This window comes from Schistocerca nitens, chromosome 2 (assembly GCF_023898315.1).
Source record: "Schistocerca nitens isolate TAMUIC-IGC-003100 chromosome 2, iqSchNite1.1, whole genome shotgun sequence".
Classification (NCBI taxonomy): Eukaryota; Metazoa; Arthropoda; class Insecta; order Orthoptera; family Acrididae; genus Schistocerca; species Schistocerca nitens.
The window spans coordinates 1161228532-1161256266 of record NC_064615.1 but is presented as its reverse complement, the minus strand read 5'-3'; positions in this window follow the sequence as shown (position 1 = coordinate 1161256266).

The window sequence follows — 27735 nt, the reverse complement described above, 5'->3', positions numbered from 1 at the left end:
GTGTGTGTGTCAGCCGCCGCAACGTCGCGTGGCTCTAGCCGCTGCAGCTAGGCGGTCAGCTGATCGATGGCAGCTCGTCGTGCGGTCGTGGCAGCACAAGCTGGAGGCGCCGCGTCGACCGGCTCCGGCCGTGCTCGGCTGGTGTCGTTGGCCGAGGTGGTTGCGGCAGCGGCCACTGTGGCGCGCGAGTCGCACAGGGAGTGCGCTCTATTGGCTACTTGCAGCAACTCGCTTAATGGCCGGCCCTCGTAAGCAATTAAGGTTAAGCCCACCTGCGGAGGTAACTGCTGTTGCCATATGTGCAAAAGTAATGTGTCTGAGAACACGGAAGGGTCCACCATAGCATGTAAATGCCGGTAAAAGTCTGAAGGTGACCTGTCACCGCGTTTCTCGTGGTACAGGAGCTGTGATATCTGCTGATCCACAGGTTTTGTACAACGCGAAATTAAAGCCGTCTTGAGAGTGGCGTTGGCTTGTTGTGGTGGGGGTTGCATGATTATATCCGATACCACTGACGACGCACGTTGGTCCAGGTTGCATATCACTAGCGTGAACTGTTCAAAATCTTTGACTATTTGTTGCTGCACGAAAATGTTCTCCATAATAGCGAACCAAATTTCCGGACGCTCGGGAACGAAAGGTGGGGGTCGAATTTGTAACTGCGACGCGGGTGGCCCACGATCACTGGCGAGTGGAAAGTGCGAAACTCGTGGGAGCGGTACCGAGGTGGGTGATGAAAACGGGAGCACTTTGGGTCTGATATCGGCGTGTCCTGCGCGCTGGTTGTGCGAGGCAATGTCCTGTGGCGGCGGCGCGGGACCCGCCGGCACACGCGGCGCGGTTGGAAACGTAACATCGTGGGCGAAGTCAGATTGAGATGTAGGCGTCCGTGGCACTGTGAACTGAGGGTTTTGCTGCATCGTGTCGAGCTCCTTTTTGATGGTTTGGATGACGCCGTCGATGTCGTGGAAGAGGTTCTGTGCAGACGACATGTCGATACGAGACGTCGCGGAAAATATCTCAAGAAACTTGCCTACTGTCACACTGCTTAGTTACCGGGTCACCACTTATGTAGGGGTAATTTCACCACATAAAGGAAAACACTTGTGTAGAATTTATACTGTGAACGATCACCTTTATTGTACCGCAGAAAGAACACTTGATACATCCATTAACGCGGGAAAACGAACACTCCTCGTGTGCTCCAAAGAACCCCGCTCATAAAGAGAATCTCTCAGTGTCTTGTCGACTATCGACTTGTCACTCCCACACTACCTTAGTGTACTTAAGCACGTGCATCACAAATTGTGCAGTGTGATTTCAAAGTAACTGTTTAGTTACTTTTGTCGTTAGGGATTTGCTTTCAGTAATATTAATATAGGTCTCTGGTACATTAAACAGAATCGAATGATCATTCTTGTGATCTTTAAGATCTTGCATTGACTTACTTGCCAGCTCCCATGACCATGGCAAACAGTCCTTTATCCAGTAAGTGGTTTCATTTTCATACATCTTGTTGTTTAGGACCAATATGTGGCACAAATCTTAAAGGTCATGGAATGTGTCAGATAAAATAAAATGTTTAAGAAACCAAAAAAGAGGAGCCATAAGTTTATGTAAATGCAGTCAAGAATGTAATACAGGAATGGCCGCTGAGGTGCCACCTCTCCATTTCTTCCCTCCTCCTCTTTCCTAATCATGACATTATTCCAATGGAATATTGGTGGCCTTCAATCCAAAAAGAGGACTTGCGGCTGCTCTTGGAATCACAGCCTCTGCTAGTTCTCTGCCTGCAGGAAACAAAATTGCATCCTCAAGACTGATTTGAGCTTTTGTATTTCTTCCCAGTATGCTTTGACTCCCTCTCTCCAAAGATGGCATTCCATATCGTAGGAGGAGAGAGAGGAGTCATGCTGCTCATATGGAAGGACGTTCAAAGTCAACCCTTCAACTTGAAGCTATTCCTGTCCGCATTTTACTTCCTCTCCTGAACTTTTCCATATGTACTGTTTACATCCCTCAGTCATTCGGTGTCATGGACACTCTTCTTCCAGCTTACTGGCCAACTCCCTCACCCCTTTCTGCTGCTCGTTGACTGTAATGCACACCATTCCCTTTGGAAATCTCCCAGAACCTGACAGAGAGGTGCCCTCTAGGCTGAACTTCTGTCACCTTAACCTCATTTGCCTTATCGTGGGAGTACCCATCTTCCTTTTATACTACATGCACTCCTACCCATATCTGGAACTCTCCTGCACTGCCCAATTTGCCCATCATCTCATCACTGTCTCTAGTACATACTCGAGCAACCATTTACCATATGCTATCCATTTTCTGACTCCTACCCCACATATATGCACACCCAAATGGCAACTTTCTGGGGATGACTGGAGATTTACTGTTCCCTGGCACCCTTTGAGTAACATAATTTCTCCAGTTGTGATGGCCAGGTAGAATATCTTACAAATGCTATCATTACCACCACACAATATTCCATTCTCACACTTCATCTTTACTGTGCCATGTCCCAGTGCCTTGATTGACTGAGCTGTGTTGTGACTCAACTCACATGCAGAGATGTGTTCTCCATGTTTTTAACCATCATTATATGATGGCAAACTGCATTCATTATGAACAGTTGCATGCACAGTGTCGTTGCACCCTTCAGGATAGCAAAAATCTAGCTGATTTCCTTAACTAGTTCTTCTAACAGTTCCACCACCTCATCAGTTGTATGGGCCCTGCAGGACCAAGATCCATTGGGCTGCTATTCTGTGGAGATTTCAAGCTCCACCCACTATCATTCTGCCGTCCTCCACCAGAAACAAGTGGAGGAGGCTTGGGTAGTACCCTTATTTTGGCAGATTAGCGAGTGCTACAAGCTGCCTTTAGTATGAGGGGGCGAGAACTTGCTCTCACTTCATATCGATCCTCCAACACAGTGCTGGACGATGTTTGCATTCAGATGTTGCTAAACCTTTCTTTTGTGGGCAAGCACTTGCTCTTTCTTATGTACAACTGCATCTGGGCAGAGGGCGCCGTTTGCCAGATGCCAACATAAAGACACTGTCATTCCCATACACATACCCATACCCATACCCATATCCAAGCCCAGTAAGGAAAAATACCTTCCTTCTAGTTACTGCCCCCATTTCTCTCACAAGCTGTGTTTGCAAACTGATGAAACATGTAATTCATGCTTTTGCTGGTATAGTGACTAGTGTGGCAATTCACTGACCACTGTACCGTGCGGATTTTGAGCAGGCCGTCCTGCAGCTGACCACCTCATCACTTTGTCAACGTATGTCGCGAATGGTTTTCTGTGGATATATCAGACGCTGGCAGTGTTTTTAAATTTGCAGAAAGCCTAAAACACCTTCTGAAGGATGGGTATTCTTGATCTCTCCACATGTGGCACTTCTGAGGCCACATGCCCCATGTCCTTCAGGTATTTTTAAAGTATTGATTTTTCAAGGAATGTTGGTACTGCCTTGTCAGACACCTTTACCAGGAAGTTGGTGTGCCTCAGGGTACTGTTTTGAGTGTGACCCTCTTTGCTATTGCCTTTAACCTTATTATGTCCTGTCTCCTGCAGGTCATCTCCAGCAGTCTACTGTTGCCCTCCCACACCCTGTTACCCTCCCACACCCTGTCCCAGCCTCCTCCTTACCCCCACATGATTGCCTGTCTCATCATGTGCAACTGCTCGCAGCCTGGTTTCAGCTGCCAGAGAGTGTGGTCACGTGTGTGAGAGTTGCATTTGTGTAAGACCAAACAGTAGTTTAGCAGCTGCGAGGGTCCAGACATAATGGGGAATAAGTGGTGACAACAAGTAGTACTAGCCGATTGTCAGTTTCCTGGGGGCGTTGGTTTTCCCCCGTTGGGGGCGTTAGTTTCCCCCCGTTGGGGGCGTTGGTTTCCCCCCGTTGGGGGCGTTGGTTTCCCCCCGTTGGGGGCGTTGGTTTCCCCCCGTTGGGGGCGTTGGTTTCCCCCCGTTGGGGGCGTTGGTTTCCCCCCGTTGGGGGCGTTGGTTTCCCCCCGTTGGGGGCGTTGGTTTCCCCCCGTTGGGGGCGTTGGTTTCCCCCCGTTGGGGGCGTTGGTTTCCCCCCGTTGGGGGCGTTGGTTTCCCCCCGTTGGGGGCGTTGGTTTCCCCCCGTTGGGGGCGTTGGTTTCCCCCCGTTGGGGGCGTTGGTTTCCCCCCGTTGGGGGCGTTGGTTTCCCCCCGTTGGGGGCGTTGGTTTCCCCCCGTTGGGGGCGTTGGTTTCCCCCCGTTGGGGGCGTTGGTTTCCCCCCGTTGGGGGCGTTGGTTTCCCCCCGTTGGGGGCGTTGGTTTCCCCCCGTTGGGGGCGTTGGTTTCCCCCCGTTGGGGGCGTTGGTTTCCCCCCCGTTGGGGGCGTTGGTTTCCCCCCGTTGGGGGCGTTGGTTTCCCCCCGTTGGGGGCGTTGGTTTCCCCCCGTTGGGGGCGTTGGTTTCCCCCCGTTGGGGGCGTTGGTTTCCCCCCGTTGGGGGCGTTGGCTTCCCCCCCGTTGGGGGCGTTGGTTTCCCCCCCGTTGGGGGCGTTGGTTTCCCCCCCGTTGGGGGCGTTGGTTTCCCCCCCGTTGGGGGCGTTGGTTTCCCCCCCGTTGGGGGCGTTGGTTTCCCCCCGTTGGGGGCGTTGGTTTCCCCCCGTTGGGGGCGTTGGTTTCCCCCCGTTGGGGGCGTTGGTTTCCCCCCGTTGGGGGCGTTGGTTTCCCCCCGTTGGGGGCGTTGGTTTCCCCCCGTTGGGGGCGTTGGTTTCCCCCCGTTGGGGGCGTTGGTTTCCCCCCGTTGGGGGCGTTGGTTTCCCCCCGTTGGGGGCGTTGGTTTCCCCCCGTTGGGGGCGTTGGTTTCCCCCCGTTGGGGGCGTTGGTTTCCCCCCGTTGGGGGCGTTGGTTTCCCCCCGTTGGGAGCGTTGGTTTCCCCCCGTTGGGGGCGTTGGTTTCCCCCCGTTGGGGGCGTTGGTTTCCCCCCGTTGGGGGCGTTGGTTTCCCCCCGTTGGGGGCGTTGGTTTCCCCCCGTTGGGGGCGTTGGTTTCCCCCCGTTGGGGGCGTTGGTTTCCCCCCGTTGGGGGCGTTGGTTTCCCCCCGTTGGGGGCGTTGGTTTCCCCCCGTTGGGGGCGTTGGTTTCCCCCCGTTGGGGGCGTCGGCTCCCCCCCCCATCCCCGTTGGGGGCGTCGGCTCCCCCCCCCATCCCCGTTGGGGGCGTCGGCTCCCCCCCCCATCCCCGTTGGGGGCGTCGGCTCCCCCACCCATCCCCGTTGGGGGCGTCGGCTCCCCCACCCATCCCCGTTGGGGGCGTCGGCTCCCCCACCCATCCCCGTTGGGGGCGTCGGCTCCCCCACCCATCCCCGTTGGGGGCGTCGGCTCCCCCACCCATCCCCGTTGGGGGCGTCGGCTCCCCCACCCATCCCCGTTGGGGGCGTCGGCTCCCCCACCCATCCCCGTTGGGGGCGTCGGCTCCCCCACCCATCCCCGTTGGGGGCGTCGGCTCCCCCCCCATCCCCGTTGGGGGCGTCGGCTCCCCCCCCCATCCCCGTTGGGGGCGTCGGCTCCCCCCCCATCCCCGTTGGGGGCGTCGGCTCCCCCCGTTGGGGGCGTCGGCTCCCCCCGTTGGGGGCGTCGGCTCCCCCCCCCCCATCCCCGTTGGGGGCGTCGGCTCCCCCCCCCATCCCCGTTGGGGGCGTCGGCTCCCCCCCCCATCCCCGTTGGGGGCGTCGGCTCCCCCCCCCATCCCCGTTGGGGGCGTCGGCTCCCCCCCCCCATCCCCGTTGGGGGCGTCGGCTCCCCCCCCCATCCCCGTTGGGGGCGTCGGCTCCCCCCCCCCATCCCCGTTGGGGGCGTCGGCCCCCCCCTCCCATCCCCGTTGGGGGCGTCGGCCCCCCCCCTCCCATCCCCGTTGGGGGCGTCGGCCCCCCCCTCCCATCCCCGTTGGGGGCGTCGGCCCCCCCCTCCCATCCCCGTTGGGGGCGTCGGCCCCCCCCCTCGCATCCCCGTTGGGGGCGTCGGCCCCCCCCCTCGCATCCCCGTTGGGGGCGTCGGCCCCCCCCCCTCGCATCCCCGTTGGGGGCGTCGGCCCCCCCCCTCGCATCCCCGTTGGGGGCGTCGGCTCCCCCCCTCCCATCCCCGTTGGGGGCGTCGGCTCCCCCCCTCCCATCCCCGTTGGGGGCGTCGGCTTTCTGTGAGAGGAGCAGGAATGCTTCCTCATTAGCAGGCCGTATGCGCACATTTTGAAGAAAGTGGTGCTGCATTTAATGTGAATGCTATATTGTGGAGGGGAATTCATGCTACAGGAAGAATATTCACTTGTGTATAGGTCTGCTCATTCAACTGCAGCTGTTCAACATAGACATTAATGTAATGGACTGGCCGTGAGAGACTGCTCACATGAACACAATGGAAATTATGTGTGTGTAAGTAGCACGAACACACAGAGAACTGTCTGTGAAACACCCCATTTATAGCTGATGTTCTTTTGGACTGCTTTTTTTGAAGCCTCTGCGGGGTTGCCTCTTCTGACAAATGGGTCCAATGCCTCACAGATTCAGTGCCAGGGTGCATGACTGAAGTCAGAAATAATGGGGCATTCTGGATAAAATATTACGGACTGTGAACATTTTACTTTCTTTTCTTGTTCTGCTGTGCAGTGTTCTGTCAGTGAGAGCCAGCACAAAATCTCTTGGTGACGGAAAAATATCAAAGATGAGAGAAGGAAATTTGATCTAGTTCTAGTTGGCATTATCCTTGTACCTGAAATAAATTTGTTTTAATTTCATATTTTGAGTATTACATTCTCTTTACTTGCTCTCTGCCTACATACATGAAATGAATAAATCAAGAGTGCCCCTTTTTAGGGCTATTTTTTGTTATGTCTAATTCATCTCTCTCCCACTCTATTGCCACCCATCAGACTCGGCCAAAAATGTGCAAAACGCATCTTCTGTCTGTCTCTCTCTCTCTCTCTCTCTCTCTCTCTCTCTCTCTCTCTCTCTCTCTCTCTCTCTCTCTCTCTCTCTCTCTCTCTCTCTGTCACACATACGCACGCACGCACACGCACACGCATAGGCAAATTACATATTGGAAAGTCTCTCATGACCAAATAAGAAAACAGGGCAGTAGGATAATTTGTAGTTTCTAAATGGTGTTTATATATAGAAATTGGTCTGTATGCTGCATTTATTTGATGGAGTACATGTGTTTCCTCATGCTGTATGTAGAATAAGAAACAATACGACATTTAATTTCTGTTGGACAAAACGTGTTTATTTCTTGTCTGAATCCTGGGCTACAGCAATGAACTTTGTCCAGAGGTTGTTCTTCCTTCATGTAATGGAGGAAAAATGCAACTGTGGACACTGCATCATGTAATTTCCCCATGCATCCTCCACAGCCTGACTAAACACAGCTTTGTTAGAGGCCATCTGATCTCGACTGTCGGTCATTTGTCCCAATCAGTGCTACCTAACGATAGCAAGACTGTGCACTCAATTGGCTTACTAAATCACAATCTGTCTTACATCACTGCACCCTTCAGTAAGAGTGATAGATTTGGTGAGTGGGAAGTAACTGTACTGCCACTCATCTCAGACACTTCATACTTGCAGAACTGCAGTGCGATAGGAGGGAGGTAGGGCAGGTGGGAGGGAGGTAGGAGGGAAGTCAGTATGGAACTGATGTAGCAGAAAATCAGTTTGTAAAGTAAGCACCACTTGGTATTAGGCTCATACTCACCCAGTTTATGGACTGCAGTTGTTGTTGTTGTTATTGCTATTGTCAGTCCGAATGGGGTTTGATGCAGTTCTCCACTCTGGTCTACCTTGTGCAAGCATCCTTGTCTCTCGGTAACCATTATTAAACTCATTATCAAGTGTTTAAATCTGATAGGAAGCATACAGTAATGATTGTAACACAGTACCACATGGAATGACTTCAGTGCAGTCACCGCCACCAACTTCTGTGCAAATGACTGGTCAGAGAATTCTGTACTGCCTTCACAGAGTGAATAAAAGTACTTGTTTCTCATGAGGTACTGCAGTGCTGGAAGTTAAGCCGCATCCTGTTAGCAACTGACACAAGCTGAGTGGACCAAAATCCATTTAGTTCACTTTCAGAGGACTAATTCCAGACCACTGCTGTAGCCCCTCAATGAGCTATGGACATTTGAGGACGTGTTTAGTCAGATGTTTTACCTACTTTGCCACTTTTTGTTTCCATTCTAATTTCTTGTATTTCCTTTGTTTTGACTGCCATTGGGACCCTAGTTGTTGGGCTGCCCCAGTCCAATTATGCTCCTGCTCAAGTCACTACTCGACAAAACATTCTTATTTGCAGTTTCCTCTTTATTGGATGTATTCACATTAGTCACATTGTGTTGCTGCTGTCATAATATCAGCTTCCATCCCTGTTAGCCATGACCACAGAGATATGCATGGCCAAAATACAAAGTTGCTCCAAAATTGTCCACAGCAACTGCTCTAACAGCTTCCCAATTAAATGCTCGAATATACCAAAATGGGATAATGATGCATTGCCTGTAGTTCTGTCAAACTGTACTTTAAAGACTTCAGTTTTGAAATTTCCTTTCCCCTCCAAGTGATGTAGGACTTGCCTTATGCGTGTGAAGGAATCCAAATTTACATTGTAGTTGGATTTTGTGTAAATGTTACATTAGTTTCTTGTAAAAGTTTTAACAGCAGTCCCTGAAAGGAATGCCTGATGTTAAGTCATCAGTACTGAGTACCACACTTGTTGATGATAGTTTTGTTGGTTAAGCTGTGTATCCAAATCGGCATATAGTTCCTTTAGTTGCTGGATATAAAATTTTCCAATTGTTTAAACTCCCACACCTTTATGCTGGTTCTTCATGCAGTCACTGTTGCTCTCTGCAGTGTTATTATGAATATATGCTAGGCTGTTACAGTATTTGTGATTTATGATGCCATATATCATTGCTACCAATGTCACATAGTACACTTCAAGACACCCACACTATCTTCTTTGAAATTAGATATACTTTTCTGCATATCACCTTAACACTGTCCACAATATGAAGTGGCTTCTGTCTAGTCATTCACTATGAAACACACCAGTCTCACTTGTTCTGTGTGTACAGGTACATATCAGTGAGGCTGATACACTGATGCCATTTGCCACGGATGCATTTTTACAGGAGAATGCCAATGATAGCGATTTGGATGCCTACAGTGCTATATTTCAATCACATTGCAGTCTGCTGTAGCAGTGTGAACAAGAGCTATTGAGTGTAGTTTGGGGGCTAACTGAGCATGTGCTAATCAACACAAAATACATAATTCACATAGAAAATAACTATCCAAACCCTAACCAACAATGTACCTTGAACAAACTGCTTGCATCTGTAAGAAGCTCCCTAACAGGGTAGTGTGACTCAATTGAAATGAAAACTTATGTGCTGGCCACGCATGTTAAGTATCTGTGGGCATCCCCTAAACACGTTAAACTTCCTTACCTCTGGGGCAGCTATTAGCATGTTGGAATCCAAAATATGAACTTTGATGAAGAATTACTCTAACACAACAACACTCTGGAACAGGTTAGTACACCCCTAAATAGACAAAGCTCATAAAATCATAATGTATTGTTGAGGCCAGTGTCCTCCAGTTTTGTAGGTATGCAGTCATTACAGTACTTGCAGATAGTTTAAGGTGTTTCGATCAGGATTCTCGGTATTCATGTGGCCTTTATAGCTTCCTACAGGGTGTTTCAAAAATGACCGGTATATTTGAAACGGCAATAAAAACTAAACGAGCAGCGATAGAAATACACCGTTTGTTGCAATATGCTTGGGACAACAGTACATTTTCAGGCAGACAAACTTTCAAAATTACAGTAGTTACATTTTTCAACAACAGATGGCGCTGCAAGTGATGTGAAAAATATAGAAGACAACACAGTCTGTGGGTGCGCCATTCTGTACGTCGTCTTTCTGCTGTAAGCGTGTGCTGTTCACAATGTTCAAGTGTGCTGTAGACAACATGGTTTATTCCTTAGAACAGAGGATTTTTCTGGTGTTGGAATTACACCGCCTACAACACAGTGTTGTTGCAACAAGACGAGGTTTTCAACGGAGGTTTAATGTAACCAAAGGACCGAAAAGCGATACAATAAAGGATCTGTTTGAAAAATTTCAACGGACTGGGAACGTAACGGATGAACGTACTGGAAAGGTAGGGCGACCGCGTACGGCAACCACAAAGGGCAACGTGCATCTAGTGCTGCAGGTGATCCAACAGCGGCCTCGGGTTTCCGTTCGCCGTGTTGCAGCTGCGGTCCGAATGACGCCAACGTCCACGTATCGTCTCATGCGCCAAAGTTTACACCTCTATCCATACAAAATTCAAACGCGGTACCCCTCAGCGCCGCTACCATTGCTGCATGAGAGACATTTGCTAACGATATAGTGCACAGGATTGATGACGGCGATATGCTTGTGGGCAGCATTTGGTTTACTGACGAAGCTTATTTTTACCTGGACGGCTTCGTCAATAAACAGAACTGGCGCATATGGGGAACCGAAAAGCCCCATGTTGCAGTCCCATCGTCCCTGAATCCTCAAAAAGTACTGGTCTGGGCCGCCATTTCTTCCAAAGGAATCATTGGCCCATCTTTCAGATCCGAAACGATTACTGCATCACACTATCTGGAGATTCTTCGTGAATTTGTGGCGGTACAAACTGCCTTAGACGACACTGCAAACACCTCGTGGTTTATGCAAAATGGTGCCCGGCCACATCGCACGGCCGACGTCTTTAATTTCCTGAATGAATATTTCGATGATCGTGTGATTGCTTTGGGCTATCCGAAACATACAGGAGGCAGCGTGGATTGGCCTCCCTATTCGCCAGACACGAACCCCTGTGACTTCTTTCTGTGGGGACACTTGAAAGACCAGGTGTACCGCCAGAATCCAGAAACAATTGAACAGCTGAAGCAGTACATCTCATGTGCATGTGAAGCCATTCCGCCAGACACGTTGTCAAAGGTTTCGGGTAATTTCATTCAGAGACTACACCATATTATTGCTACGCATGGTGGATATGTGGAAAATATCGTACTATAGAGTTTCCCAGACCACAGCGCCATCTGTTGTTGAAAATTGTAACTGCTGTAATTTTGAAAGTTTGTCTGCCTGAAAATGTACTGTTGTCCTAAGCATATTGCAACAAACGGTGTATTTCTATTGCTGCTCGTTTAGTTTTTATTGCCGTTTCAAATATACCGGTCATTTTTGAAACACCCTGTATCAACATCACACTACTAATACAAAAGAAAGTGAGTCACATAGTTGTAAGCTGCCACAACTCTGCTACACTACATGGCATGTCATTTGCGACGTGTGCCACGTGAACTGCTGTGGCTCAACACTTTGGGATCTGCTGGTTCTCAGTAACTTGAAATCCAATGGAGACACTATCAGAATTGTACATGACATAATTTCTCTATCTCCTAACTGTGACAGTCTGTAATTTTATAATGGTCTGTTATTCATTTCCCCTTTCATGAGGGGTGTTCATTCCAGCAAACTATGCTGTACCTTTATTTCAGTCACTGGCAGTGTCCTTGCACCAGCCTCCAAACACAAACGTTGACTTGCATTTTGTGGGCACGTTTGTCCTTCTCTGTGACAGTGGCTGTATATGGCAGCTGTAATGAATTCAGACAATTAAAATTAAAATATTTTGTAGTTCTCCACTTGGATCATTATGCAGTTTTCATCAATCTCACTTTTATAAAATTTCACATGTATGTACTTGCCACAGCACCTGATTCCTAATCTCCATCACTATTTTAGTTTAGCAACTTCTTGACATTAAAATGAGCATGTGCAGTGAGAAGACAACCACTGCCACATTTCAAGATGTTTGATTTTCACTCAAATTCTGTTGATGTAAAGTTATTCAGCTTCTTAATATTTTTGCAGATGCCGCAGAAGTTGAGGATGGAGGAGCTGTTGGCAGGTGAGATATTTGCTTTCTTCAGTAGCTTAATTACACATTTCAGTTACAACGTGAATATTTTATTATGTGGTACTTTATTTTTCATCTTTTTCTTTGACATTAATATTCCATTGGTGGTGTGCTAAATAATGTTTGTGAAACAGTTTTTCAAAATTCTATACTATAACTTAACACTGGATGTTAATTATGTCATACATAATTCATACTGAAAATTGGGGCTGTTATTGTAACTACGAAAGATTGGTAACAAATGTGCAGTTGCATTGAAAATGTGTACTGTGGTAGATTGTGAGGGAAATGTGGTCAAAGAGAAAAGACAAATTTTTAAGTACCAAATTGACATTTAGAAATTTGTCATTGTAATGTTAAGCAAACATTACAAATAGGCACACTACGATAAGTAGTAATGAATTTTGCCACCTGACTGATGTGTGAAATAGCCTGACCCATCTGGGTGCCACAGTTACTCTCAATCCCTCACCTGCCAAGAGTGTTATTGACTACCCAGTGACAACATGCTACTGAGTACAAGGTGGCCGACTTGTTAGTGGCTTCACAACTTGTGTACTGCATTCTTGAGACCCATCTCATACTCCTCTCACCCCCTCTACTCCCATACCAGCTTCCCTAATTTGAAAATTTTGGAATTCCCCTTAACTTAAGTTTCACAATCCTTCCCTCAGTACTAGCTACCCCTACACTGCCCTTTCCCATGCTTAGCTCTGTACCTGTACCTCCTATGTTACCTCGTATGCCACCCCATCCCCTCTATGACATTTGCATTAAATCTGTCCACCACAACTCCTCACGCAGTTGTCCTGCAGGTTTATGACAATTTCTGATCGGCAGAGGGACAGAACGTGACAAATTTTATTCCAGGCTTAGCCTTTTACTGCTTATTTCCAGATTAACCCTTTCATTGCCAATTGAACATCTTAGGCTGATGCATAACACTGTAGTGTTTCCTACAAGTTAAAAAAAAACTCATACTGTACATACTGGACACTTAAATCATCATAAATAATATAATTTGTTTCGCAGTTCACTTCAGTCTGTTGGGATAACTTTCTGAATCCACAACTGTAGAAATCATGTGATTTTGTAGCAAAGAGCCATGTTCAAAGTGTATTTTCACCCCAAAGGAAGTATGTCAAGATCATTGAACAGAGAGCAGAGAAGATGAAATCTGAGTGTGCAAGATCAGGTGAAAAAGGTGGGTGCAAAATGACTTCTCAACCCAGTTGTTCTATAGTGTTTGTTGCCAGTCTAGCAGAATGCTGGTGACTGTTACTGTGGAATAGCACCACTTCACACAGTCTTCCTGGTTGTTTTTCTGGGACTACATCTGCAAGATGTCTGTTGTTGGCAATAAATACCAACAGGAAAGTTACACCTCATGCAAGCAACTCGTAGTACACCACATGGTCACCTACATCTACATCTACATGATTACTCTGCAATTGACATTTAAGTGCTTGGCAGAGGGTTCATCCAACCACAATCATACTATCTCTCTACCATTCCACTCCCGAACAGCGCATGGGAAAAACGAACACCTAAACCTTTCTGTTGGAGCTCTGATTTCTCTTACTTTATTTTGATGATCATTCCTACCTATGTAGGTTGGGCTCAACAAAATATTTTCGCATTCAGAAGAGAAAGTTGGTGATTGAAATTTCGTAAATAGATCTCGCCGCAATGAAAAAAGTCTTTGTTTTAATGACTTCCATCCCAACTCGCATATCATATCTGCTACACTCTCTCCCCTATTACGTGATAATACAAAACGAGCTGCCCTTTTTTGCACCCTTTCAATGTCCTCCGTCAATCCCACCTGGTAAGGCTCCCACACCCTGCAGCAATATTCTAACACCGGACCTCTCCACAATATCCATAAAATTATCTTGTGTGGATGCTCAAAAGTCTATGTGGCACTGCTGATTTGTTTGGACTAAAACATTCCTTTCCGTTCTTTCTCTTACATTAGCATAAAAACAAAATTTCTAGTCATCAGTAACAATACAGGTTAGAAATGGTCAGTGGTATTCACCCACTAATCAAGAACAAGCAAGAGGGTAATGTACATACAGCCAACCACTGATTTATATGGTTTGGCATGTGGTACCCATATTCTTTATTGTTGAACCTTCTCCTTTGTATTCAAATGCTGCACAGTGACGGAATGGTCATACTTCATCACATTTTCTGGTTCTTGAGCGCAATGATGTGCATCATCGTGGATTAATGCATTCAGATGATCTTCATCAAATGCTGAAGGTCTTTCTGAAAATGGAGGGTCAATAATGTCAAAACAATCATCCTTTAAATTAGACAATCTTTCCTTGCCATGCTCTGTCCCATGGCATTATCCCCATACATGGTGAAAACGTTACCATTGAAACCACTTATTCATAAACACCACTGTTCTCATTTTGCCCATTTAGCCATTTTAAATTAAAATGTAGCAGTGCTTTGTGTCAACATAATATTCATAGAATGACAATTTACCTAAAAGAATGTGTCCACATTAACTGAGAACAAGGTAATGTACTTCGGAGAAATGGTGGAAAAGACCACTGTATCCTTTGATCCCTAGGCATATGAACTTGTCTTGGATCACATGTAATGCCCCCAACAACACAAAACACAATGATGGGAAAGGCTGACTTAAAGCATACATTGTGTGCTCACTGTTACATTATTGGTACCGGCTGCATAAGTAACAATAACACAGTGCACAGTGTTCACTTAAGACGTCTCTCTTTTTTTGCTCCCAACATTTAATGTTCTAATGATGTACCAACATCATAATGCATTGATGATGGGTTGTTTAAAAAAAATGTACAAATGAAATGAACTTTGTGACAAGGCTGAAGATATATCGGTACATAGGTCACTGCATAGAACTATATGGAACATTGTAGATGTAACTGTAGATGTGCTCCAAGGACGTGTGTGGGGCCCTTGACATTGATGTTCTCAGACATCCTTCTTTTTGTTTTTCTGTTTGGGGTATCTAATGACCACATACCAATTTCAATGCTTCCTCCTTTGATCTTCTTCCAGGTTTCCTTCGTCTTCACTATCTATCCTTTTTTCATCCTCAGACCATTCTGACCCTGTCTTCCTCTTCTTCTTCCTGCTTTGGAATGCTTCCATTTGCAACACTTTCTTCTTGAAAGCCTGTCATTCTGCTGGGTCTTTTTCTTGTATTTCTTTCCAAATCTTTCCTAACTACTTGAATCTGTCCTGTTGTTGACATCTTGTCCCAAAGATGCTTATAATTACTTCTTAATATTCATACTTATGGATTTCCTAGCAGCCTGAGTATTTTTCAAATGATTCTTAATTCTAGGACTTGAAGTTTGTATAATTCATAATTCAACATTAAACATTCACTTGCATAAAGACATTCTGGTTTTACTACTGTGCTGTGGTGCTGTATTTTCAAATTTTTAGACACACACATCTTGTTGTAAATGTTCATGTTTATATCATATGCTTTCTCCATTTTACATACTCTTTTGTCTACAGCAAATATTTTTGAAGCCATTGCCTTGAATCTTTCCTCCCAAATATTTAAATTTATAAACCCTCTTTATCTGTTCATTATCTGTTACTAGGATTTCTGGGTCATTTTTTTATGTTTGTCCTAAAAAATTTTTTCTACAGAAACTTTTAAAGCTGCTTTGTTACCTATTCCTTCTAAGAGGTTGATTTGTATTTCTGAATTTGTTATATTTTTATAAAGAATGGCATAATCATTTGCAAATACTAGACACTGAATTTCAGTATCTCTTTTTCCTGAAGTCTCCAGTCTCATTGTGACAGCTTATGTTCTTTGCCTTTTGTTTCAATTATCTAACTATTTCCTCTAAGATGCAGTTGAGAAGGTGTGGAAACATGTCACCCTGCATTTCACCGGTTGTTTTGAGTGCCTTAGGTGTTTCACACCAAAACTTTACTTATGCTTCAGTGTGTGGGTGTTTCACGAATAAGGTTAGCTAGTTTAGTGTAATGCCAAGTTCTCGAGTCACTTTACCCACTGTTTACCTGTCAATCAAATGCTTTTCTAAAACCTGTAAATGTTAAAACTATGTCTTTAGAATTCGTATGGACTTAAAGTTGAAATTCTGTTCTGAGCCAGATTTGATCTTTCTAAATCCACTCTGATATTCTCCCAAATGGCTGTCCAGTGTTACTTCTCTCTTGTTTAGTAATATTGTTAAAAATATAATACAGCCCACTGGCAACAGATATATACCTGTGCAATTATTTAGATAATGCCTATGACTTTTTGTGCACAGGATGCATAGGAGCCACTTTCCAGTCTTCTGGAATCTTTTCAGTTTCCCATATTTCTTCAGACATAATCTGAAGGTTAGTTGTCATTTCTGCTTGACACCAGTTATGGTTGAGATGATTTTATTTCTTCTCCACTGGCTTTCTTGTTTTTCAGGGTTTTTCTTGTTTGTTTGTTTGCTGTAGGTGGTAGATCTGCTTCCATGTTTTCATCAAATATCTGGAAATTCTAGCTAACAATTCAGTTCTCTACAGTTCAAGAGTTGATCAAAGTACTTTCTTAGTAATTTACATGTGTGGTTATTGCTTAGACCTATTTTACCATTTTCGTCTCTGATGTAAATACATTGGAGCATGGTGGCATGGTGGCCCTTTTTGAATAAAACCATGACTGTATGTATGAGAGCATTTTTTCATCTGTAGTACACAGTGATTCTTTTTTATGACTAATTATGATACTCGTGTCATCTGCAAATAGTAGAATTTTGGCTGAGCTGTCTGGAGCCTGTATATCATTGATATAAATTAGAAACAACAGGCCCAGAATGCTGCCCTGAGGAACACCTATTTAAATTTGTTTTGGTTCAGATATGGGTTTAAAATTGTGAATATTGTTGGAAGACCTCAGCTCAACAACTTGTGACCTGTTTTACAGATAGGATTCAAACCAATTTTTAACGGTACCACTGATGCATATTGCTTCAAGTTTCCCTAGTAATATTACATTGTTCACAGTATTGAAGGCTTTGGCTAAATCTAGATTAATTCCAACAACCTGTTTATTTGACTCAAAATTTCTTACTATTTCTGTGCAATATGGCTGTTTCTGTACTGTGCCCTACTCGAAAACCATGTTGACTGTTATTTATTAGTTTATGTTTTTGTAGATATTTTGTAACCCTGATTTTCATTAATTCCTCAAGTATTTTGGAGAAGGATGGGAGGAGAGGTATAGGTTGGTAATTTTCTATTTTATGTCTGTCACCATTTTTGTATACAGGTATCACTCTAGAGATTTTAAGTTTATCCGGAAATATCTCTTCACTAAGGGACAAGTTTGCTATGTGCACTATAGGTTTGACAACACATGGAGCAATTTTCTTAATTATTGATACATGTACATCATCCAAACCAGAGGACAATTTGGATTTCAAGCATTTAATGACTTTTTAGAACTTCATGCTCGTCTGATGGGATTGTCATCTTGCTGGTATCTACCATTGGAGATATCACTGTTGGTTGTTGCTTAAATTTACTGCTTAAAGTAAGGGGAATATTAACAAAATAATTGTTTACATTGTTTGCCATGGCATTTTTTCTATGGGGATATTTTCATTATTTTTAAGATGGATTTCTTGTTCTTTAGTTTGACCCAATATTTTTTTCTTTTTTTTTTTTTTTTACCACATCATTCTGGACTTGTTACTAGCCTGCCTTATTAATCTATCATTACTTAATAATTTTGCTTTTGATATTACTTTTTGGTAAGTCTGTATGTTCTCACATACTCAACAAACTGCTGATCATGACATGTTTTTAACTTTAAACTTAGTAATTTCATGGTTTCACTTGATGTTTTAATTCCGGGTGTAGTCCAGGTCCCTTTGGATCCAGATGATCTGTAACTCAAAAGCTTTTTTGGGAAGCACATTTCAAAGTATGCCATAAAAGTGGAAGCAAATGTATTGAAAGCATCATTTGTGTTTTTGTGCCAAGACCTCTGGCCAAACTGCATTTTTAACATTATTTTTGAACTGATTACAATTTTCAGTAGAGAAAAATCGTTTGTACTCCTTTTTATTTTCCCCTCCCTGAGAGTTGTAGTGAGATTAAAGGTTAGTGCATTATGATTTGATAATCCTATATTCACATTTGTAACTGCAACTTCATGTGTGACCACATTTGAGAAGATGTTATTTATTAGGCTCTCACTGGAATCTGTTGTTCTAGTGGGAGCTGATACATGGGGAAACAAGTTGAAGCTTTTAGTATGTCTAAAAACTTGTATTTTCCTGAACTCTGGACCAATAGATTAATATTAAAGTCACCACAAAGAATTATGGTAGAGTTCTCATTTGAGAAAAATGTCGAGCATTTCCTCCAAATTCTTAAGAGGGACTTCAGTATCTCCAGATGGTGATCTGTAAATTGCTGCAACAATTACTTTCTTTTCTATGATTAATGGTTTAGCCTCATATCTTAACTTAAATTTAAGCTTGGGATTTAGATAAATACATACACCACCACCTTTGACATTTTGCCTATAGTACTGACTGGGAAGTTTATATGTGTGACCAAAACGACTTAAACTATATCTGTACATTGTATAAGGCTCAGTCACAACTTCTGTGCGTGGCTATGACAGGTGGTGTGGGCAGCCTATCAAGTTAGGCTGTGGTCTCCTGATCTCACATTTTGTGCTCGCTTACTCAGTTGTGCAGGACTCTGACACTTGTCTCACTCCTCTGTCAACACAGATTCCCTTTCATGTCGTTTGTCTCCTAACACTGCAGTCAGGTGTCATGTGGTGTAACTATTTAATACAATGATGTATTATATTCTGTACCTTATCTTCTATACTTCTTCTCAAACTCTGTTATAATTACTTTAAAATTCAAAATTGATGCCTTGATGCATCACATTTTTATAAATAACTTACTATGTCACTTTTGACTTAACAAATTATTTATTCCCTTCATCATCACACTCGTGAACTACACTAAAAGATCACCTTCATTCAGTATAAAAGAGACACACTCAATAATTTTGAAGGTTCCTCTTCTGTGTCTCACAACATACATCAGTTCTTGAAATAACTCCTTTGGCAGCCTATGGCTTTACAGGACAGTGTGGTGACCCCACAGAATACTTATTTTCACACACGTAGTTTGTCACCCAAAGCTGCTGTGATAGCTGTACAGTGCTGAAGGTGCATATTGTCCCCTGATGTAAGTCACCACACACAAAATAGAAATAACACTAATGAACAATATCTGTATGTTTATGTTTGACATGTTGTTTTCTATTGCTCTTTTCATAATGTGTACACAACACTTCTTTCAAAATGGCATTCACTGATAAGAAGTCATTGTTATGTGCATCTCTCCTCTGGAGTGGTACGTACAAGCACAGTCTGTGAACATGGTGCTCAGTGAACACAGTCCAAAGTTTTTTAAATTTTTTTTCCCATATGCCATGAATGTGGATTTCTTTTCGTAACTATGAATTCTGAGATTGGTTATAGCCTCAGTACATTATTGTCCATGATAAAATACGCAAATTTACCCTCAATTGCAGCCATAATTTAAGAGCATGTCACTAAAGTGAACATAAAGTACTTGAAAGATGTTTTCCTCTCTGTGTGTACAATAGTATCCAGTGCAGAACCACAGCGGCTGCGGACACCGGAGGCTGGACCCAGTACTGGGGCTGGGGACATACGTGCAGCGAAGTCACCTGGTGAGTAAGAGTAAATTTACACGTAATTGCAGCCTTAACTAAAGCAGTACATAAAGTACTTAAAAGACGTTTTACTCTCTGTGTGTATAATAGTAGGCATTCCAGAACAACAGCGGCTACGGTCACCAGAGGCTGGACCCAGTACTGAGGACACAGGTGCAGCGAAGTCACCTGGTGAGTAAGAGTAAGAGCCCACTGTGGGAGGCTTACATTCCTGCTCTGTACACTAGAGAATCAAATGTATCTGGACACCTATTAGTGGACATTAAGATTTTGTGTTCTCCTTTATGAGGACTTGAACTCTTCTCGGGACACTTTGACATTTCAAAATCTCTGTGGGTGGATGCCAACCCATTCTTCCTTCATAGCTGATACCAGACAAGGTAGAAATATTGGACACAGGGTATGGAGTGAAAATGCCATTTATAACTAATCCCTAAGACGATCCATTGCTTTCAGGTTGGAACATCGGCAGGCAAGCCGCCTTCAGGAATGCCACTGGTTATAAGCCTTTGCCTAACAATGCTGATCCATGAGAGGTACAAGTGTTGAGCTGATCAAATCGGTCGTTGTCTGTGAGCTGTTCCTCTGTTGTGTATAGTACACAATACTGTCAAATATGTACTTACCCTTCTGCATTTATCATATCCTGAAGTACAATAAGGGGAGAACAAGTTAAAGAGGAGAAATTGCATATTGTTACACTGCCTGCTCTGCACTGCATTGTTGGCAGTAGAGGTAATGGCGGATAATGTTCACTTAGTAGTCACCACATCCAAATTCTTCCGTCAGATACCCACGGAGTATAGCACTGTTTGTCACTCCAAATCTCGTTTCCACTCATCCACTCACCAGCAGTCATAGGTTTTTATGCTACAGTCAGTATGACTTTATGTTGAACAGAAATATGTTGTTTCCAGCAGCTGCTCAGCCATTGTAACCAGTTTTTTCTAACTCCCTGTACACAGCCATTTCCTTAGCGGGCTCCTAGCTGCACTTCAAAACTGAAGAGTGACTGCAGCAGCTAACTGCAAGCTGGTTTTTACTATTTCCTACCACGATGATAGAAGCACTTGTCCATCAGCATACTGTGTGTGCCTGGACTTCATGTAGCATTGGTTGTTCCTTCACATTTTCACTTAACTGTCACATCACTGACAGCTGACTTGGGCAAGTTTGGAAGGTCTGAAATGCATCCATGTGTTAATTATTCAGGTGTAATGCAAAGAAAAGTCCATGTTCAGTGTACTCAGATCCCTGACTGATGAATTCTGCTTACAAAACAGTATTACCTGCCACTTCCTATAATATATATGACGGCAGTATCTGTTCCCGAAAGAACAATTACCTTAGTTGACCATGCAGCTTTGCTAGAAATGAAATGATAATTAAATGGACACCCTAGCTGCAAACAGGCGGTGATGTACTTCATTGGGGACATGTTGAAAATGTGTGGCCCGACCGGGACTCGTTCCTGGGATCGTCTGTTTACATGGCAGACGCTCTATCCATCTGAGCCACTGCGGGCACAGAGGATAGTGCTTCTGCAGGGACTTATCCCTTGCACACTCCCCGTGAGATCCACATTCCCAACATGTCCACACCACTACATTCGTAGTGTGCCTAACAGATGTTTGCCGATCCTACTCATGACTCGTGGCAGATTAATCTACCAAGTCCCGTATGAGTTTGGGCATAGTGTGTGCGTTCGCACAAGAAGGTCAATGGCCGGGAAGCCATATTTTAACTATATATGACGGTAGTATCTGTTCCCGAAAGAACAATTACCGTGGATGACCATGCAGCTTTGCTAGAAATGAAATGATAATTAAATGGGTGGAGCGTCTGCCATGTAAGCAGGAGATCCCGGGTTCGAGTCCCGGTCGGGGCACACATTTTCAACATTTCCCCAATGAAGTACATCACCGCCTGTTTGCAGCTAGGGTGTCCATTTAATTATCATTTCACTTCCTATAATAGTAGCTCCACCTCTCATTGAATTAAAGGGCTCAGTTGCCTGTTACATAAGGGTGCCCAGGTATTTTGATTGGATAGTGTGTTTATAGTTCTTATCTATGTGATTTCTGCAAACTCTTAGTCAGTTCACCATACACAATTTAATTAGAATCCAGAAATCACAATATATTTTATTATATTTATGTTTTTGAATATTGAGGACTTTGATTTGGGGCGAGTATTTACTGACTTACAGAAATACAAAGTTTGCCTATATAGCTGTGGAAATATGTATGCTGAGAATTACTGGGAGGGAAAAGGAAACAGAAAAATGGACAGGGAACAGGCAGGAGTTGGAGACGTAGTGGGGAGGTAGTGGAGATGAGTGATACATGTAGTGATGGAGTGAGTGACAGATAGGATAAGACAATTACATGCTCCTATCCTAAAGAGGTGAGTGGGGGGAACATTGAGGTGACAGTCTGGTGAGAGGCATTGAGTGGATATCAGGCTATATGGACTACAAGCTGCAATGCCTGTAGCTTGAGACCAGAATACCAGGAGAAGCAAGGGAAGAGGCTTAATCAAACAGTGGGACTCCAATGAATGAATGATGTGAGTAGAAGAAACTGAGGATGATTTGTATTTCAAAACTGAACATTTTTGTTCAACCTATTAGGGTAGTAACTTAAATGGAAATATTGGGGTCTGAATCTAGCTGATGCGTTCAGCACTACCATAAGTTATTTGATACTAACATTCTCAGGGGCTCCCTTAACCTTTCTGTGGTCAATCAGACATAAAGGTCCTGCCAAAATGTTTGTTTCAGAATCTGCACAACCATAGGAATGTCCCATTTCATTGTGTACTGTGATCTGTTGTTCAGTTTATGTACAATTAGAACCCAGAAGCTGACAGGTGATGCTAGAATGTGTTTTTTCTTTGTTGGTACAGAAATGAGTACAGTATGTTTTGTAAAAGGAGCTTCCTATCTTTGGCTAAATTGTGGATGGCAAAGACAGTGTAGATATTATTTGTCTTTGTTACATTATTTGCTAGGTATATACTATTTGACATATATTTTCACTGATAACTCATTCTTGAAGAAAACTGATGTCTGTGTCTTGTAACTAAAATTAATGCATGTCTTTATTAATGAAAATCATATCAAAATAGTGACTGTAGTTGGAAATCAACCACCACAAATGTACAGATACTGTTCTTTTGATGTACTGTTTTTCTTCTTTCTCATGAGATAGTGTACTGGAGACATTTGTTTTCTTTTCCTTATTTTGTCTTGAATGTCTCAGTAGTTTCTTGGAATTAATTGTTTACAATTATTTATGGAGCTGTCTTTTGAATTATGGGTAGGGTGGTTATGAAGAATCCAGTCAGCAGAAATAAGGTTTCTATGATCTACTTTATAACATATGAAAGCTGATCACCTCTGAAATGAAGGTGCTGGGAGTGTATAGCAGAGTGGAAACAACTGAAGCACGTGGGATGAATGTGTCAATACTTTTGGAGAGAATGGCTGATAATACAGTATCACTTCCTGTTCACTACATTTGTCTCTGGTGCCAGTACCTTTGTTCATAAAATATTTCCCATCAAGACTTTCACTACAGTTTGATCCCAGACCAATCTGTTCGTCTTTCTGCCTCACCTGTCTACAGGGAGTCCAGCAGGGAGCTGCCTTGCCCCACCTGCCACCCACACTCATGGTCATATGTCCCACCTAATGTGGATGATCCATGCACAAGGAGAGAGATGTGCTCAGGTAGCCATGAACATTAGAACTTCATTGCAACACAGAAGGCACATGATAATGTTGGGCAAGTGAAACAGCTTCCTAGTGCAAGCAACATAAAAATACTCCTGATATGCTGTAAGGTTGTCACTAATATGAGCTAAGCTGAGCACTGCAAGCTGCACTGATGATGTCCTAGATTCCAATGTTGCTGTGCTCAGAGGAAAAGTTTTCACTGTAACAGCAGCCAAACGTATGAACTGTCATCCCCATGGAGGAGATGGCAGTGCCATCCATGAGGCACACACCTGGAAGAAAAATACAGAAATTGGGCCAAGACATCAGTAAGGAGGGATGATGATGTGGAATGGTGCAGGCAGAAAGATACCAGGATGAAAGAAAGAAGTGGCACAAGGCATTTGAACACGGAGCAAAACCATTCAAACACTATGCAGAAGCACTTGAACACAGAGATGAAGGCTACCTAATGGATCACAAGACACTGGTAAAAAGCTTCCAGAGACAAAAAAGGAATTATAAAAGCACAAGAAGAGAGATGTTCCTGAGTGGACAAGAGGAAGAGAGTTTCATTGCGGCACAGATGGTACATGCCAACATGAAGCAAATGAAACAACTTTCTGATGAAGGCAAGATAGAGAATGCCCTGATGCATGAAAAGATTGTCACTAATATGAAAACTATTCTTCAAGCTTCCAGCTGAGCACTCTGTCTGTAACAACTGACAAACACTGCTGTAGGTTGCACTGGCAATGCCAATATTGTGGGCTGCATTCTTATTAATATAGTCATGCATTCCAAAGTAGATAGTTGATGTCGAGTCTGGAACTTGGGTTGGCTGGTGAGCCACTGTACATTCCCCTACAAAGGCTATGTAGTGGAGAAATACTGTTAAGTTGTCCAGTGTCGCATGGCTCCAGGGTGGAAACCATGCAGTGGGTGTCATTGGCAAGATCCGCTGCACTGAGGGTGAGTTTCAGTTTCAAGCCTGTTAAGATGCCAGCAACTGACATACCTCTGTTGTGTGGCATAAGGCAGGATTGTAAAGCACCAGCCAGATGCTACACCACCCACTTCCACCTCATTCCTATTATGTCTCCTAATCCATCCTGTCCCCATACGCATCAGATTTTCTTTCTGTCTCACCTCTACAAAAAATCCACCTGAGAAATAATCTGCCTCACCTGCCACTCATTCTCTTCACTACTTGTACCCATCTGTGAGTAAAGAAAGGAGTGTTACATTGAATGTGTTTGATGTGGCATTATTACTGCACAAACAGCAAAAATGTGGTAAGTGATAAACATTTTTGCTATTACTGTCTGTGGGGTATCTGTGAGAGAAATTCATGATGATTTAAAATTATTGGTGAAGTTTTCTGCAAAACACTAAGTGCTCTCATTGCCAAATACTGGATGAATATAATGTCTGTACATGAATTCAATTAGTGAAGGTGCATAAACAAGCTTACACACAGTTCCTAAATGTTAAATGTGACACAGTGTGTTAACTGTGTAACATAACATTGTATGTTTTATTAAGCAGATAACTACAGGACTTAAAATTTTAAAATTTCATCAATAATTATGTGAAATGATGACAATAAACATTTATTTGTCCCTGCCAGTCTTCTGATAGCCAGCGTGCAACTGGAATAAAGTTCTGGCTTTCTGGAACTCGGTAATATTGATGGTTGTTTATAATTGAGTAGATTAGATGCTCAGTTATACACTGATCTGTAGGTTTTCTAAAAGATAGAAACAATTGATTCTGTTCTTTATCAGGTCATGTTGAAACACACTTAGTTTATCACTAGTTTGTTTTACTTGTGCAGATAAAGTATTTTTTTATTAACACGCAAATTCTTTTTTTGTCAATCAGGCCCTGCTGAGGAGGAAGGCACGCGTCCCATCGCTCAGGTGAGTGAAAGTAGTGGATGCACGTATGAGACTGGCAGAGCAAGTGTGATTTTCACCAATAGCATATAAAGTTTGGTTATGTGGCATGTAATGAACCCCACACTGCTTCCTGTCCTCCTCCCAGGGTGAGGACATATTTCATCAGCTCAGGGCTTTGAACCGTTAAAATACTTCCTCCTATTCTGAGCTACTCCGCACACTACCCACTTGCTTAATCAAATAAACTCCTTTATTAGTATCCTATTCATCTCCATTTCAGTCTCATTGCGTCTCCCATGGCAGTCTGTTTCCTGACATCACAAACTTTGCAACTTCTTTAGCACTGTTAACTGAAATGCTATCTCAAGTCTAAATTACCTGCTAAATGACCCAAAAAATATCTCAAAGACCACTCATATACTGGATCTTAATTTAAAACAAGTAACTCTCTTTAATTACTAATGTCAAGTCATGTGTCATTGGTTAGTGTACAGAATCTTACTGACAGCTCAACTTCATCTTCGTTCTCCTGATGTAATGGCAGTTGTCATGATGCTGACAGTTCTAGGGAGGAAGGCACATTGCTGAACAAGAATGAGACAGCAAGGAATAAACCCATGGACTGTTTGTTTGTGTTGCCTTCATCATTTGTGAAAGTGGCGTGGCTGGACCATGTAAAATTTGGGAATTCGTGTGGATGCTGATAAACACGCCATTGAGTGCCCCCTAACCAGGTATCATCATCATCATGATAGAATAAAACACTGAAATCATCATGAACTGTGAAGAACGATAAACTAATTATCGTTATCCCACCCTGCAGATATGCTGCATCAATTTCCACTAGATTTTGTGTGTTGTGGTTGGCAGGTGTTACTAGAGGAGGCCAAAATGCATGCATTTTAACTCGCGCAGGCTGGCGTGAGGTCTGGAACAGGACAAGGAAATTAGAATTTAGAAAAACGGACATAGCTGGTGGAATACTTAACTTTAATCCATTAATGATGAACATCTGTCTTGACGGTACATGATTCACAATATCAATAGTAACTGATATGGGCGCCTTGCTAGGTCGTAGCAAATGAGGTAGCTGAAGGCTATGCTAAACTATCGTCTCAGCAAATGAGAGCGTATTTTGTCAGTGAACCATCACTACAAAGATGGTTGTACAGCTGTGGTGAGTGCTAGGAAGTCTCTCTAGACCTGCCGTGTGGTGGCGCTCGGTCTGCAATCACTGATAGTGGCGACACGCGGGTCCGACGTATACTACCAGACCGCGGCCGATTTAAAGGCGGTGAAACCACATTATGCACAACAGAGAAGGGTATAAGAGTTTAAAGCCACTATTTGAATTAAAAAAAAATCACTTTGTGGTGGTGACCATTGTTCATCGGTACTATAGACATTGTGAGATGTACACCTTTACCAAAGCGATGTGTTACACCATAGTTGATACTCATGAAACGTGACAATAAATATTCCTTGAAATCGACACTTACCACTTACTGTTGTCTAAAATGCTTACTGATTGCATTTGGGAACTGAGATTTCCCCATTTTTGAGCAAATGTCACAAACACAAATGACAGGTACTCGCAATCGCAAACACGTTTCAAAGTACCTTTCTAGAATGATATCAGACTCATTCTCCTCCATACATTCATGGCCTGTCAAAACTTCCTAAACTCTTCTGAAAATACTTCCCTGCTTGTGAAATAACTACCAAGTGAACTACTTTGAGAGGTATACTTGTCATAGTGTTTGTTATGTTTGACACGTGTTGATTAGTAATTCAATAAAACTACTGTAGGGGTAATTTCACCACATAAAGGAAAACACTTGTGTAGAATTTATACTGTGAACGATCACCTTTATTGTACCGCACAAAGAACACTTGATACATCCATTAACGCGGGAAAACGAACACTCCTCGTGTGCTCCAAAGAACCCCGCTCATAAAGAGAATCTCTGTGTCTTGTCGACTATTGACTTGTCACTCCCACACAGCCCCCCCCCCCCCCCTGAAGTGCGGAGCACCCAGTATGGTGAGGTACTTAAACTTCACCTCTCGGCATGCCCGAGTGCGGATAGTGTGGGTGTGGGTGCTGCTTGCTGATTCTGTTGCTGCATTAGGCCCCCTGGTGTGGGTCTCATGTGGGACACAGCTGTCTGGTTCTGCGGAAGGTGTGGGTTCGTTGCAAGTTGTGCCTGAAATCGTCCGTGAGACTGTCGTTGGTGCTGGCATTGTCCAAGCGGGTTTTACTCTCTCAATGGAATCTTTGGTCGACTTTCCCTGGAGGAGGATATCCATTGTGTGTGTGTCCCGTCCTAGCACTTGGTATG